The 17,637-nt window shown below is 43.1% G+C and overlaps 1 protein-coding gene across 3 annotated transcripts in view; it reads left to right on the plus strand.

The window, feature by feature from the left end:
• The window catches only part of LOC124775093 (atypical protein kinase C), a 759,938-nt gene that overhangs the window by 76,095 nt on the left and 666,206 nt on the right, over positions 1-17,637 (plus strand). The window contains exon 1 of one of the 3 annotated variants that reach the window (XM_047249907.1): positions 14,620-14,776. The exons of the other annotated variants lie outside the window; for them this stretch is intronic. The gene's annotated coding sequence lies outside the window, so the exon portion shown is untranslated. Of the gene's footprint in view, positions 1-14,619; positions 14,777-17,637 lie in introns of those variants that run through there. 3 annotated transcript variants of the gene reach the window in all.

Consider the following 17,637-nt stretch of genomic DNA (forward strand, 5'->3'; position numbering starts at 1 on the left):
CTGTTTCTGCATCGATTGAATGCTTTTGAGTGCAGATGTTATAGAATGTCATACGATGGGAAGCACACACAGCGAATAAGGTTTGAATGAAATGGCGAGTATTTTCTAGTTCTGTTTGCGACCGTGAGAATTGTATAACATTTCCGCTCCACCTGTAGAATGGAGCCGAAATAAGGATTCTGTTGAATTTCCCGTCGAAACGAGACTTCCTCAATAACAGAGCCCAGCGACAGTTTGCGCTGTGTGGAAGACCCTTATTTGTGTTTCGTTTGTGTTCAGTTCCAAGTCATATATAGGGTGGACGGAAATAATGAAAGCTCCGTGCTATTGGGAAGCTGTTGGTCTTGTCGAACAAACAGTCAACGCGAAAATGTTGTTTTACGCCTCAGTTGTCTATACAGTTATTTTTAAATCTTGTATGAAGCAGGTCGCAGGTAAACTGTACGAAATAGGTTTGATTGTTTCAAAGAGCGTTGGCACGTTTTTGGCTGAAGCATGTGAAGAGAGGTGTACCAGATTAATCGCTGTAGGAGAGAACATAGTTTATAAGAAAGTCGCGAGAACCACACACAAGTCATCAGGCATTATAAATAGTGTTGAAAGTGAGTTACCGAATACAGGATGTCACTATATACACTGATGCGCAAAACTTAAGAACGAAAGTAACTTACGATACACTATAGTACAGAAGCTAACTGAAAGAAATACGCAATTGACGAACAGAAATGACACTTTTATTCGAAGGAATTAATTACTCTACCAGCGCGATTCGTGGTGGTCCACTTGACATTACAGACGGTAGGACATGGTTCTTAATAAGGTATGTGATCAGCGCGGAAAGCATTACATGCCCTGCGTCATGCTCCAATGCTGGCCACAAGGCTGGTGAGGGATTCTCGTGGTAGGGCGTTCCATTTATTCACCAGCGCTGTTGACAATTGGTGAATGGTCGTTGGTGCATATCGACGTGTCCCAAACGGGCTTGGTGGGATTTTCGTCGGGGTAACGGGCAGACCAGTCTATTCGGCGAATATCTTCTTGTTCCGAGAGGTCTACCACCTGCGCAGTTCGGTTCGGTTACCCAGTATCATGGTACTCTATTGTTTCTACTGTTTCTTGCAAAGAGTGAATGATTTTTCTACTGAATATGTAATATCATGAGACCGTGAAGTTTCGTGATAATGACGCCTAACAATGCAGGCGTTTCAAAAGGACCACCAATGTATTCTTCTAGAACTGCTAAAGTTTTTCATGGTTTTCAATTCTGATGAACGACAGTACTTCGCTTAGTCAGCGACGTCATCCCAAGTCTGTTTTATTTGATAAGTTCTCACAGACTCTCTTTTGCGGAATCTACTGACTTCTTGAAAATAGTGGTATGAAATTTCACTCCAAAATGTTGACAGTTTGAATCTTTGCTGAGATAAATGTCAACTACAAAAATGACAAGAGGTAACCCAACATCTAATTACCAAACGCGCCTTTATCGACAAATTATCAGTTCGGGAAAAAAAAACACCTGGAACTCAATCTGAAGTTGACTAATGGTCACACAATTGATTTGTGGGTGCATCCAACGTTAAGAGCCACTCTTGAAGTGTACATTTCCCTTTTTCTTTATTCGCACGGTCGCAGGTTCGAATCATGCCTCGGGCGTGGATATGTATGATGTCCTTAGGTTAGTTTGGTTTCAGTAGTTCTAAGTTCTAGGGGACTGATGTCCTCAGATGTTAAGTCCCATAGTGCTCAGAGCCATTTGAACCATTCTCCTTTATTTACGACCCTAGTGGTCGTGGCTAACATGCGCTTTATCAGCACTTTCTCTTCTCCTCCATTCGTTAGTTTCTTTATCGGGGCTGTGGTGTATTACCGAATCATTGATTTTTAATTTTTTGTTTATTCTATTTATTTGAATTTTTGGCCATTTTGCTGTAGTTACATTTTTGAAAAACGTCAGACATCTTCATTTTGGCTTTCATCATATGTTTTCTATTGGCCTGGTACGATCTTGAGAGAGTCTATTTCTTTCCAGTGAATAAAGCCGACGGGGAATACGAAACGAAGTTTTGAACTGTAGCCTTGTACTGCATTTCATGTTCGTGAATTTAGCTACGGCTGTGTAAAAAAACAATTGGCAGAGTATTCAAGCTCGTACAGTCCTCTAATGGTAAATTCAAGTGTGTGTGTGTGTGTATTAGTGGAGAGAGGGAGAGGGGGGGGGTTCAATTGTCTTCCAATGTTGACTGATTTTTCTTGATAAGCGTATTTGTGTTACCGCGTTTCACTGTGTATCCATTGTCTCCTCCACCTTTGATATGTCTACACCTACATCTATACCCTACAAACCACTGTTAAGTGTATGGTAGGGGGTGGGGGACAAGTCCCATTATGCCATTTATTAGGACTTTTTCCCGTCCTATTCACGTATGGAGCGCGGGAAGAATGACTGTTTAAGTGCCTTTGTGTGTGCTGTAATTATTCTGATCTTGTCGTTACGATCCCCGTGGGACCGATTGTCGGTTCTAGTGTATTCGAAGAGTCATAGAGAGTCATAAAGCCGGTCCTTGGAACTTTGTCAGTGGGCCATCTCAGGATAGTTTACGTCTGTCGTCAAGAGGATGCCAGTTGAGTTCTTACAACATCTCAGTAACACTCAGTAGCGAAACAAATAAATACGTTACCATTCGTGCCGCCCTTCTCTTTTTATGTTCAATATCCCCCATTAGTCCTATGTGGTGCCGGCCGCTGTAGCCGAGCGGTTCTAGGCGCTTCAGTCTGGAACCGCGCTGCTGCTACGGTCGCAGGTTCGAATCCTGCCTCGGGCATGGATGAGCGTGATGTCCTTAGGCTAGTTAGGTTTAAGTAGTTCTGAGTCTAGGGTACTGATAACCTCAGATGTTAAGTCCCATAGTGCTCAGAGCCATTAGAGCCTATCTGGTAGAGGTCCCACACGTTTGAGCAATATTCTGGGATGGGTCGTACGAATGATTTGTAAGCTACCTCCCCAGTTATCTACCAATAAACTGAAGACTACCACCTGCTGTACCTACGGCTGAGTCTATGTGACCATTCCATTTGATATCCCTACAGTGTGCCACACCCAGGTATTTGTATGAGTAGCTGAGACTCATTGATGTTATAGTCGTAGGATACTACGTTCTTTCGTTTTGTGGATACACAATTATGTATTTCAGGACACTTAAAGTAAGTTTCCAATGTTTTCTCCACTTTGAAATATCAAGATGTTACTGAATATTTGTGCAGCTTATTTCAGATTATATTCATTATAGGTAAGTGAATCACGTGTAAAAAGTCTGCGGTTACTTTTAATATAGTGCAGAATGAGAAGCATGGGTCCCAACACTTCCCCGAGGCGCACCCAAAGTAAGTTCTACATCAGTCGATGACTATCCATCCAAGATAATGGCCTGTATTCTCCTACCAAAGGTCCTTAATCCACTCACAAATTTCGCTTTATATCGTTCTTTGGTAATAAGCGTATGTGTGGTACTGAATCAAATGCTTATCGGAAATCAAGGAACACTGCGTTTTCCTGGCTGCCTCGATCCATGACTTTCAGTACGGCATGTGAGAAAAGTGCGAATTGGGTTTCAAATGAACTTTTTTTCTTCGAAATGCGTGCTGTTTGGTCTGGAGGTGGTCATTCTCTTCGAGATACCTCATTATGTTTGAGCTCGGAATGCGTTGGAAGAGTCTACAGCAAATGCTTGTCAGGTAGTGATATCCGGATACGTATTTATTTTGTTGCTAGACGAGGGGAAGGAGCAGACACGGGGTGTGATGTCGCGGCGACGAAAGCGCCGCACTGTGGACGAGGGAGGCTTGCGGGTGAAAAATGAGTTTCAGAAGTCGTCTCGCGTTACGTGGGAGAGCGCCGTGTCGCGGGCCTCCAGCCTCTTTACTGCCGCGTGTTAGCGAGCCGGAGACGCAGGCGGAGGCGGAGAGGGCTCTCGGAAGTGGGAAGTTGCGGCGTTCGAGTGGCGCCAATAAATTGTCGCCCTCCGCCTGCCGCATCTTCGAGACCGCTTTAAAGCGGCAACGTCTGCTGCTGCTGGCACAGTGTTTTGCTGCGCCTGTGGTCTGCTTTCCTTTCCCTTTCGCCACTCAGCAGAACGCCGAGGCGGTGGCTCCCTTTCCGCGGATTTTGCTGCTGCTGCTGTGTGTGTGTGTGTGTGTGTGTGTGTGTGTTCTTGCCCGCCTGGCTGCCTTCCGCTTGACCCAGTTCTGTCGCCCCGGAGTGGCGACTCTGAATAGTGAGACGGGCTCGGAGGAAAAAAGCTAGCGGCCCGAAGGCTTCTGCTTGCTGCTTTCAGACGCTGTTGGATCAGTTAGAAGCCAATTTCGGCGGAATGTGCCAAGGTCTCCAAGTTTATTCTTCCCGCACCCTCTGTATTGTGAATCGTTAGCTGTGGGACTCGGCGTCTGCGACGGCAATCTGGCTGCGGACGCCTTTTGTTGCGGTGGGACTTCATTGCCGTGGAGGACTTACGCCGTGAAAAATACATTATAAATACGGTGGTTGCCACATCAGTCAAGGTTACTTGATATTGCAAAAGGCTCACTTATAATCTACATGAGTCGAAGACTGCCGTTTGTAATTTGACGGAGTTTCATTATTACTGGAAGACGTATGTTTTCACTTCACAGTGCGATGGCTTAGTACTTAAGATATTCGACTCTCGTTCGCAAGGGGTGCGGTTCGAGTCCCCTGCCCCCCTGGTCCTGATTTTGGTTTTCTGTGTCTTCTCCAGGGATGCATGACGTAGTTATTCTTACAACGTTTGGAGAAGACGATCATGATTACCTTTACTTTGTACATTCCGAGCTTGAGGCCCATCTGTAATGACTATGACCATGGAGAAATGTTGTTGTTGTTGTGGTCTTCAGTCCTGATACTGGTTTGATGTAGCTCTCCATGCTACTCTATCCTGTGCAAGCCTCTTCATCTCCCAGTACCTGCTGCAGCCTACAGCCTTCTGAATCTGCTTAGTGTATTCATCTCTTGGTCTCCCTCTACGATTTTTACCCTCCATGCTGCCCTCCAATGCTAAGTTTGTGGTCCCTTTATGCCTCAGAACATGTCCTACCAACCGATCCCTTCTTCTAGTCAAGTTGTGCCACAAACTCCTCTTCTTCCCAATTCTATTCAATACCTCCTCATTAGTTATGTGATCTATCCATTTAATCTTCACCATTCTTCTGTATCGCCACATTTCGAAAGCTTCTATTCTCTCCTTGCCTAAACTATTTATCGTCCATGTTTCACTTCCATACATGGCTACACTTCATACAAATACTTTCAGAAACGACTTCCTGACACTTAAATCAGTATTCGATGTTATCAACTTTCTCTTCTTCAGAAACGCTTTCCTTGCCATGACCAGTCTACATTTTATATCCTCTCTACTTCAACCATCATCAGTTATTTTGCTCCCCAAATAGCAAAACTCCTTTACTACTTTAAGTGTCTCATTTCCTAATCTAATTCCCTCAGCATCACCCGACTCAATTCGACTACGTTCCATTATCCTCGTTTTGCTTTTGTTGATGTTCATCTTATACCCTTCTTTCAAGACACTGTCCATTCAGTTCAACTGCTCTTCCAAGTCCTTTGCTGTCTCTGACAGAATTACAATGTCATAGGCGAACCTCAGCATTTTTATTTCTTCTCCATGGATTTTATTACCTACTCCGAACTTTTCTTTCGTTTCCTTTACTGCTTGTCAATATACAGATTGAATAACATCGGGGAGAGGCTACAACCTTGTCTCACTTCCTTCCCAACCACTGCTTCCCTTTTCATGTCCCTTGACTCTTGTAACTGCCATCTGGTTTCTGTACAAATTGTAAATAGCCTTTCGCTCCCTGTATTTTACCCCTGCCACCTTCAGAATTTGAAAGAGAGTATTCCGGTCAACATTGTCAAAAGCTTTCTCTAAGTCTACAAATGCTGGAAACGTAGGTTTGCCTTTCCTTAATATTTCTTCTAAGATAAGTCGTAGGAGAAATATTAACAAAAGTAAAGCAAGGGTAATGAAATTTGGTCGAATTTATCCCTTTATGATCTGACGGGACTTCTGAGTAGCACTTAAAAGAAAAGTATAAAACATTATCTTCCGTTACTAGTCTGACAAGACTGCCGCGCCACGGTTATTGTTAGCTTGGTAAATTGTTAACTTTTGCGGATGTGGTATTTGTGGCTCTAGAGTAATTTGAGTCTTAGCAGTTCTCACGCCATTCGGTTGTGCGTAGTTGGATGTGGATCATTCTGTGCTTGGTCTTGAGTATTTACTGTGATAATCTAGTTTCATATTTTCCTCAGATTTTATGGTAAGACTGTTTATCCTAATTACCGATTAGAAGCGCAAAACATTTACGATTTTTAGAAAATTTTCATATAAAAAATTTTGTACTTGTCAAGTCCCGCCAAGTTTATAGCTTAATGTTTTTGCATGACAGGCCACGGCAAGAAAATTGGAAGGTTAGGAGATAACGGAGTTACTCCACAAGTTTTCCCTATTTAGGAAAGTAGTTATTCTGAAACAAAACATGTTGTTGAATAATTCCAACTCAACATTTTGCTGGCCAAATAAACAAAAAAATGATACCACGCCAGGTGGCATCATCAACAGAATATTTCCAGAAGCTGTAGAAATTGTTTGAAGATGGCATTGATAACGAGAAGTATCTGCCAACATTTTTCAGAACAAAAAAAGAAATAGGGTCTTTCAGTTTCAAATGAAATGTGAACCCTAAATGTTGGGAGCCCATTGCCATATTTTGTTGTTAATGGAAAATGTGAAAACTTATCTATTTATAATACGCAAACAAGAACTAATACAAAGAATGCCCAATATAAGCTGTTGTTTTGTGTCGGTGAGAGAGAAAATTGTTTTCATCAAAACCAGTTCTCATGTTGTAATGTTTTTCGATGACTGAATATATTATGACCTAACGAGACTGTGAAGTTCCTTTTTTTCCTTCTTGAAATAAAACACCAAAACATATTTCTTTGGTTTTCTTTCTACTAAGGCAATTTCCAACGTACCAGAATGACATAACAATGCGACTTGTCAAAGCCCAAGAACAAAAATCCAGACGATACTGATGGAACTAAATTAGGCAGTAAGACACTAAAAATCATAGATGAGTGTTGCTATTCGGGCAGCAAAATAACTATACATGGCGAAAGTAATGAGGTTATAAAATGCAGACTGGCAAAAGCAAGAAAAGCGTTTCTCAAAAAGAGAAATTTGTGAACATCAAATCGAAATTTGAGTGTTACGAATCTTTTCTGAATGTAAGTTATTTGAAGTGTAGTCTTGCGTTCTTACGTGGAAGTGAAACTTTTACGATCAGCATTACAGACAAGAGGTAAGTAGCAGGCTTTTGATTCAAATGGTTCAAATGTCTCTAAGCACTATGGGACTTAACATCTGAGGTTGTCAGTCCCCTAGACGTAGATCTACTTAAACCTAACTAACCTAAGAACATCACACACATCCATGGCCGAGGCAGGGTTCGAACCTGCGACCGTAGCAGCAGCAGTAGCAGCAGCAGCAGCAGCAGCAGCGCGGTTCTCGACTGAAGCGCCTAGAACCGCTCAACCATAGCGGCCGACGAGGGTTTTGAAATGTGAGATTAAAGAATAATGCTGAAGTTTACATGGGTAGATGGAGTTACTGATCAAGAGTTACTGCATCGAACTGAGGAGAAAAAAGCTTTTTGGCACAACCTGCCTGAAAGAAGAGAGAGGATCATCACGGCAAGCAAAGAAATAAGTTTTTCGACGCAGCTTGTTAGATAAGTATCACTCAGACAATACATTAAGGTGTTGCTTCTCTTCTTCCCGTGGAGCCATTACCCTGCATCACGCTACGATAATAAATAATGTAACTTTTACGTTCGCCGTCTGCAGATGAACTTGAGAAAGTTCGAAAACTAGTTCATGGAACCAAACTGATATTTCCGTGTTACTGGTCGTAGTTTTCACGTTTATATTCTATTTGTATTCAACGTTTACCATGCTACGGTGGGCTGGTATTGCAGACTACGTGACTGTGCCTTGTGTACTTGCGTGGCGGCTTACCTGAGGTGTCCATGAAACATTCATTGGTCATGTTCTTCCTTACTTTGTCTCACATTATTCACATGCGTAAGTGGTCTCAGCATGGCGAGTCACTGGCACACGTTCCACAAGAATAAGCTGGACCAACACAACGACGAATTGGTGTGTTTGTTCTTTACCGCAGCTAGTTGCGTCGGTATTCCTGAACAATGTTTTAATAAAATTGTTGGTGAACTTGACACCAGTTCTGTTAGCTTGAATGTTTCAGATATTATGTATATTCAGCGGACTAATTATTATTCTCTGTGCCCTTGTGACAGTGGCCGCAAATTTACGTGAACTCGACTCTCTTGTATACCGCCAGTGAAATTTTCATCTGTTCACCGGTTGTTATTTTCCCTCCTGTAGTAGTATGTGATGAAATACTACGTAATCTACCACTTGTCCGTGATGTCATTACGTAGTGTTGTAGACACCGCAAACAGGAGGATGCGGTAGAGACGTACCCCCTTGTGTGCTGATAATGACCCCCTACTGCTGTGAGAGCCCCTGCGAGCAGAGTGCATTAACACCCGAGTCCTCGCGCGGTGGGAGTGCCGGTAAAAGTATTGCGTCGCTTTCTTGAGGGAACGGACGCGCCCGACGGCGAATCTGCTTCCTCTCTGGCGAGATCCAGATACGCGGCGAGCGCAGAGAAAGTGCAACAAGCACTCCCTGCCACGGGAGTGGCCACCGCCCACACATTCATCGTACGCGCACAATTAATCATACTTAACGAACGACAGCACCGAACAGAGCTCACAGTTAAGTTGGTCGTGCTATGAGACAGGTAAACACGCGGCTGTTATTCTGTCCGAATCTAATCTCTATTCTTCTTGCTTATCGAAGAACTTTCGTCCGAAGTTGATGCAACTACCTGCCGGCCTAGTGCCATCCTTTGTGTGAGGAAGTGAATGATGTAAAAGTGAAACCAGTAAATTTTTTCAACTTGCTACCATTTTTTTCAGTTTCTTATTTATTTATGCAGGGTGTAAATGTATTCTTCTACTTCTCTTTATAGAACAATTTTATGTAAATAGAAGAAAGACAACATGCAGTGTTGCTATTGCAATTTATGTAAGTTAAGACCTTCTGAACATTACATGGAGCAAGCACCACTTAAAAGAAAACAGTGAAGCTGTAATTTATCTGAAAGCACATATGTTTATCGTGTAGATAGGAACAGAAAAAATCCCTGTTTTGCAACTAAATGTTTATTTTATTTTCAACAAAAAATGTTCTAACTGTTCATGTGAGGGTCAGCAGTGGTCTATAAAACGAAGATTATTGTTTTAACTAACCATTTTGTTACGAGATCTGTAGTGTTTCCTGTTAGCAGATTTAGGTTATCTTACTATTTGTCACTGCAGGATAACGTTTTCACTTTTGGGTTTTCTAGTCTTTCCCAGTCCTCTATAGTTCTTCTGTAGTCACTAGAGGAGCACGCTGATTATTGTTAACTGTGTGTCACTGATTGGCGCTTCACTGGCGCAGTCTTGTTGTCTGTACAGTCTACTTGACCTTGTTGGCGAGATAACTGAGAGATCCAAGAAAAATACGCCTTGGTATTTCGTGCCGATCGCATAGTCAAAGGACATTGCATCTTTTGGTCTGTTTGGACGCATAACATTAAGTCTATTTGTGTCGAATGTCAGCTGTCTATTACTGTAGCAGGCGCTGATGGTCTGAAAGTTGCTTCGCATTTTGTAACAAACTGCAAACATTTTCATCTTTTTGTGCACAGAGCTGTGCGAAAAAACTCATACAGGTCCTGAAGCATTATATGATCCAACGCATTTTAAACGATGTATCGCATCGATTTTAAACAAACTAGTAGTGGTTCCCAAACTGTTCGTGCGAAATCATAATAAAATGTAACCCAATCCGATCACATTACATGTACACTGGTCAGCCAGCGCTTTATGACCACCGACCTGCTGTCGATGTGAAGCCGTCCAGGCAATAACAGCTTCACATGGCGAAATGACTGCTACTCACACACTTACGGTGCCTGCAGTACCAGTGAGCGTGTTGTCCGTATGCAGAATGGGGAAGGCGCGGGATCTTATCTGAGTTTGACCGAGGGCAGATTGTGAGGCTCGGCACGAGAGTTTGGAAAGAGCACGACTTATTGGGTGTTCTAGGAGTGCTGTGGTGAATGTCTTCAACACGTGGCGAAACCAAGGTGAAACACGTCCAGACGTCGTAGGGTTGCCCCTCCCCCTCGCCGCCTCCTCTCCCCCCCCCCCCCCCCCCCCCGCCCCTCATTGCAGATGTTGGGCGTCGTAGGCTGAGCAGACTGGTAAAACAGGACTGCCGGCGGTCTGTTGTGGAACTAACATCAGCCATTAATTCTGGGCAGAGTACAAGGGCGCCTGAACACAAGAGTGCAGCAACCACTCGTAACGATGGACCTCTGCAGCCAACGATCCATGCATACGTCAAAGTTAACACCACGGCATCGGCAACTACGACTGAAATGAGCACGTGACCATCGGCACTGGATGTTGGCGCGGTGGCACAGCTTTGCATGGCTTGATGAATCCAAATACCTTCTTCATTCCGATGGGAGGGCGCGAATCCGCCTTCTTCCAGGGGAACAGATGCATGACATCTGTACTTTTGGACGGAGACAAGTTGGCGGCGGCTCCATTATGTTCTGGGGACCATTCGCATGGGCATGCATGGGCCAATGGAACTCGTGCAAGGCACCTTGAGGGCCGACGAGTATCGTACACTGATTTCAGACCACGTACATCCCTTCATTACGACCATGTTTCCCGACGGAAGTGGCATATTTCGGCACGATAATGCGCCGTGTCACATAGGCAGGAGTGTGATGGAGTGGTTCGAGGAACACAGTGATAAGTTCCATTTGATGAGCCCCCCCCCCCCCCTCCCCGCGCCCCAACTCGCCAGATCTTCTGAACCCGTTCGAACGCATCTGGGATGTGATTGAATGTTACGCCAGAGTTCATTGTTCCGCTCCTCAGAATTTACGGAAATTTGATGACATGCGTGTGCAGGTGTGATGCCAACTCTCCAGCGATCTACCAAGGTCTCACTGCTTCCGTGCCCTGACGCATCGCCGCTCTTACCCGTGCTAAGGCTGGACATACCGGCTACTAGATAGGTGGGCGTAATGTTCTTGCTGATCAGTGTATAAAGGACAGCGAAAGTACGTATTGCAACCGAATCGTAAATAACAACGTATAGTATGTTCTCATTGTCTCCATCTCATGAGTTTGTATGGAATTTCCTTCACGTTGTCTTCTATTGTGTGGAACTGTGCGGCGTGGTGGACAGCTGCCCCAGTTCATTTCCCCCTGTTTACACACCCTTTATTGACTGCAATATCCAGCGCGCTCCCCTGCGTTGCGCTCTTACCTTATCGATACTTTCCGTTCGATCGCAATAAACCAAAGTAAAAAAAAAAAAAGAACGCTGCGAATGAGACTATTAAATTTTAACAACGTGAGATTACGGTTCGATGAACGCTTTAGTGTAGTAATGGGTTCCTCGGCGTTAGCGGAAACCCCCGGTCAGTTGTTCCGTTCCCATTTATGCCATATTCAAATAATTTTTTTTATTGTTGTAGGATGAGAATTCTTAAAGGTTTTTCATTAAACTTAGGACCCGAATAAAACATGACGAATTATTTTGTATTCAGTTAGTGTGTATATGTGAGGTGCAGGAAAGGAACAAATGAGGCTTTGGGTTTTACGTGCCGTTGACGACAAGGTCATTACAGACGTAGCACAAAAACGGCTTTTGACAGCTGAGGTAGGAAATCGACCTTGTCCTTTTCAAAGGAATTATTGCGACATTTGTCTTAAGCGTAGAGCTAACGTTACATTTTTACGAAACCATCGTAAATTTTACAACTACATATTTTATTCAGAGTAAGTCATTTGTAGATTATGCGCTAATTGATTCAGCTATAAGGTACGCAGGGGTGTGTGACATACAGAATAGCTACAAAGTTCGCTGTTTTGCACCATATACTGACAGTACCAGATTTGTTTGAACCGCGAATTAGTACCACCTGCAATCGTAAATTCTAGGAGTATTTTAGTAATCTAGGGTTAAGGGCCCATTTTACTTACTCGAACTATAAAATAAGCGATAATCGCGATTTTTTTTTGGAAAAATAATGTACCATCAGAATAAACCTTTTCCACGTTTATAGTTTCTTCAACAACGTTTTCGGACTTTTCTCTGAGTAATTTTGTCATAATTAAGCCCTTCCGCCTCGTCCGAGCAGTTAAAGTTGCTCTGTCCAAAGTGAGGTTTGTCCATGACGGAAGACCTGCAGTCTGGTAATCGTATCTGAATTTTTTTTTAAATATGCTTAATCTATAGGTTATTCCCTGCGCGGAATAGTAATACAGTTTTTGTGAAATTTGAAAAAGTAATAAAGTGCGGGACGTTTGAAACAAAGATGTAGTTTTGTCGCGTGTTTTTGGTCACTTTTTTGTAATAATAAATGAAAATAAAAAAGACCCTGTTACTCCTTGCGGATGTACTCGAGGAGTAATTTTGTTACTGTGTCCGCTGTCCATTCCGTCATCTTGAGGTACATCTTACACTCTTACACATGTGGCGCCTCTGATGCCCATCTCAGCTTGGCCTCCAAGAGGATAAACAACAAACTTATGCGTACCTATATCGATAACACAAGAACTGTATACACTAACGTAGCAAAAATTACTTACATGTTGTTGAAGTCTAAATTAAACGACGGGCCAGTTAGGTATAAAATCTTAATATGTCCCATAATCCACTGATAATGGACCATATTACCCAATACTGTGGCAGGTAAGTAATTTTTACGTGCAGCTAATGGTGTGCAACAAGATGTCAAATACATACAAACGGGGGAACACCAAGAACACATGATTTTCTCTTACAGCGAGTGACAATCAGTGATTTCATTTTTACAGTTGTGCAAATCCACAAGAAGAATCAATGTGAGAAGTAAAAGAAAGGCTCAATAGTGGAATTGAAATTCAGGGTGAAAGGATGTCAATGATTCACTGATTCAATGAAGGTGAAGGATTGCAGGATGTGTTGACTCGAATGACCAGTCTAATGTGTAGAATATGCATTGAGAGCAAATCGAAGAAAAAGGAAAGTAATGAGAAGTGGCAGAAATGACACCAGCTAGAAACTTTAACATCAGGATTGGTGATCACGAAGTAGACGAAGTCAAGGAAGTCTGCTACCTGGGCAGCAAAGTAACCTGTGCTGGACGGAGCAAGGAGGACGTAAAAACTAAACTAACACTGGCGAAAAAAACATTCTTGGCCAAGAGAAGTCTAGTAGTATACATCTTCACCTGAGGATGAAATTTCGGAGAATATACATTTGGGGCACAGCATTGTATGGTAATGAGACATGGACTGTGGGAAAACCAGAACGGAAGAGAATCGAAGCCTTTGAGACATGGTGCTATGGAAGGATGTTGAAAATTAGGTGGACTGATAAGGGAAGAAATTAGGAGGTTCTCCACAGAATCGGCGACGCTAGGAACATGTGGAAAACGCTGACAAGAAGAAGGGACGGACAGAATGATAAGGCAGCTATTAAGGCTTTAGGGGATAACTTCTATGGTACTAGAGAAGCTGTAGAGGATAAACACTGAAAGGAAGACAGAGGTTGGAATACATTCATCAAATAATTGAGGACGTAGAGTGCAATTGCTGCGCTGAGATGAAAAGGTTGGCACAGGAGGGGAATTCGTAGCAGGCCGCATCAAACCAGTCAGAAGACTAATATTAAAAAAGTCAATAAAGGATATTATGAGTTACTGCGTCCTCTATGTTTGGTTAAATTCAAAGACAAGAAAAAAATAGGAAAAGACAGAACAGTTTGTATAGTAGACAGTGGTTTGTAGCGGTAAATGTGAAATTACCAGCATGTGGTGTATTCAGATATACAACAGATGAGAGTAATCTTTGTGCTAAACTGACGGCATTTTCTTCTGCCGACCCCTTCAGTAAGGATATCATTACTTCCGGCTCTTGTTACAAGGGTTTCTATGCTGCAACACTGATCTGTGACTGTAGATCACGGTTGAATCCGGTTATTGTACAAATAAACAGGTGATTATCGTTCTGTACACTGTAAGAGGAAAAAAAAATTCTCTCTACTGTAGTTACTCTCTGAATTGAGTCAGTCCGTCGGTGGAGAACAAAGCTGAATCTAAATGTTTTCTCAGGCATGATTTCAGTGCTACGTAACGGCGCCGTATTTTCCTATTGTCTGTGCTACACTAAGAACTTTGCTGCCTGGAACACTGAGACAGTGAACGCCGAGATCAGGGGCATCGCCAGACGCTGGCTGAGCGCTGAGCAGAACAGCTGATTGGCCGGCCGCTTCGTGAGTTGAGTGACTCGGTCACGTGACCGACCGGCCGCCGCCGGTTCCCGTTTGTTGCGGCAGCTGCTGTCTACAGCCGGTCTTGAGACCTCAGTCACTCCCGCGGCGCGGCGGGCAATAGTTGGTGTGTGCTGTGTAGTGTTCCGCGCGTAATTTCCGCGTCTGGCAGTGTGTCGCGTGTGTGTACGTGTGTGTGAGTGGGCGGGGATGTCTGGGAGCACAGGGTGACAACCGAAATCCTGCGCAGGCACCGTCGAGTCGCCATTGGTAGGTGGACTTACTATGATGGAGGCATCTGGGCTTCAGTCGAAGGTGTTCAGTAGAAGCCCATGCATCTAGCTACCCTTGGTTTCGTAAAGGATCGCCTAATTTCTTGTACCCTATCAGAATAGATCTGTGTTCCTCGCTTCAGTAGTGTTCGTTTAACAAGCCCTTTTTTTTTTACCGATCCCCTACAAAGCTAACACGGTGACTTTATGTCCCAACTGTATGTTACAGGATAATTTTAGAGGGAGCTGTTGTTGTACCCATGAAAAGTTTCCGATGTCCTTCGTTATTGCCTTTTTCTTGTTACTAAGACTAGAAAAGTCCGGCGATCGGATGCAAGACAACTTCACTAAGAAAATTTACAAGCCATGACCGACAAGAAAAATGGAAAAATTGTTAATTTACTTGACATTTTCGTTGAATTATCAGACCGGTTTTCGTGTCACAGCGAGTACAGAACTGATCAGAGATGGACCTGTTCATAGTAAGAGCTCTGGTGAAGCAGTCATAGATCGCAATCATTCCTGATAAAGAGAACGTTGGTGGAAGCCTCTCGCTGGAACTATGTTGTGTCATTAATATACGAGTGCTACATACATAAAGCAGAACTTGTTCTCCTTCTCAGAATAAGATTGGCGACAAGTAGGTCTCTCAATTTCAGAATTAGATTTCGTGATTACACCTTATAAGCTTGAACAAAAATCCTTCTTGGATGTTACAAATTGGTGTCTTCTTAAAAAAGATCGTAGTAAATCCAGAGCGTTTCTTATAAAGTGTTACAGACCTCAGCAGCATTATCTTAACATGAACATCAAATGCGCTGTCAAGACCGCTATGTCATTGTAGCTTCAAAAAAACTTCAAAGTTACGACAGTGGATCAAAAAATAATGCCTCCTGTATCATAAAAAATTAATGATGCACATATAACAGCGGAATTAATGTTACAGCCTCAACTGTTCTGTGTACGACTACAGTGCAGCACAGTATCCATGCATTTTTTACACATTTGTTCCATCGTTGAACCAGGCATCGAAACCAGTTCCAAAAAGTCAGGGCTTTTCTTCATGATCCATTTTTCTCAGAATGATTTTGAAGCTGTTGATTGTGAACTGATGTTCCTCGAATCACATCATGAGCACACCCTCGATTGGCATCTGCTGCAGATGTCGTCGGTTGGCCACCGCGCGGTTTATTTGCAATGTTCGTTTCTCCGTCTCCAAACTTCTTCCCCCAATGCTGCACATTGTTGATGTCGTTTACAGCTTCCCCATACACGTTCTGCGTGATTTGGATTAAAACAGCGTTCAGTTAATGAGTCAAGAAGTAAAACACATTTCCAAACTATTCTTGATGCCCGAGTTCAACGATACAATTGCAGATGTGTACAAATGTATGGCGACTATGTTCAACAGTAGTATTGTGTCGAGGACAATTTGGGCTATGATCTGTACTACTTCTGCTGATATATGTTCATTATTAATTTTCTTGTGACACATGAGTTATTCTTTTTTGATTCAGCCTCTTATAAATCGACTCCAAAGAAATTACGTTTCTCATTTCGGCAGCCGTTCAGTCGGAATACCTTCTTATTTGTGAACGGTGGAAGTGTCTCAACGCTGGCATCTTCCATTTAAAAAGTGTAAGCTCCGTTTGCTAGGGGAAATTGTCGCGTTGTACGTAATTTATTTTATTAGTTTAAGGCGTTCTCTCGAAAGGAAGATCGTTTCCTTGAACAGTAATTCTTGTCCAAGTTTCTGTGAAAATTTTTGACAAAAAGGACTTAAAGATCTATTCTTTAGATACGTGTACATTTGAGTGGGGAGAGGGTGGGGAACGTTGAACGACGCACGTGTTAACGCTTCCACGCTAAACTCATTGAAAAACAAAGCGCGATTCATGAACGATGTATGTAAGGTTTTGGACTGCGTCAGTCTACGCAGAAACTATGTTTGTCACGTGAATCGGAAAGCTTTCCTAATGACGCCAGCAGATTATTTTTAAAATTTTTGTGGCTTTGGTGAACTGCAGTAACATAATTGTGGACAGTGAAATCTTATATACACTCCGACGTGTGTGACTACGCTACGCTGGTATCAGATAATGTAAGGACAGTGAGGAAAATGCTGTCCCGTATCCATACAGGGTTTCGTGTCTTTCTTTTTTACGCCTGCTCTTTCTTTACATGAACGTATACCGTAACCGGTAACGCATACAATACTAGCGTGCGGGACAGGACAGGGAGCTACAGCCGGATCAGATTCCCTTCCCCGATCAACGACGGCTATCCTGTTGTATCGTCCAGCTTATATATGTTCTAAACGTGTTGTCACATCAATTTAAGCAAATACCAGGCTTATTCCCAATCTTCACCTCAGGAAGACACTAAAACGAACTATTGAAACGCGGCAACTCTCACGACGTGGCTTTCACGAATTAGTGACACATGTCATCCACAGCATTCCTCCCGGAAGATAAGAACTCTCGCCGGGGCAGAGAAAAAAAAAATAGCGGTAAAATATCAGGACAAAAGAAAAGGTTCTTCTTTGTGCGAACTGCAGGTTCGGAAGAAGAAACGAAGAAAGATAGGGGATTAGCGTCGCTTCGATGATGTTGTCATTAGTGACGGAGCACGCGCTCTAGATGGAACTCGGCCGTTTCGTTTTCAGAGGAATCATCCCGGAATTTGCCTTGCTGATTAAGAGAAAATACGGAAAGCCCAATTCTGGGTAGCCATTCGGAGATCTGAATCATTGTCCGGCCGAGTACGAGTCCAGTGTGTTTACTTCAGTACCGGCCCGCGCTGTCCAGCGTGATAGGTTTCTCCTTGACTATGCCATGTCTCTGCAGTTTCCTGTCTGTT

This window comes from Schistocerca piceifrons, chromosome 2, assembly GCF_021461385.2.
Source record: "Schistocerca piceifrons isolate TAMUIC-IGC-003096 chromosome 2, iqSchPice1.1, whole genome shotgun sequence".
NCBI lineage: Eukaryota > Metazoa > Arthropoda > Insecta > Orthoptera > Acrididae > Schistocerca > Schistocerca piceifrons.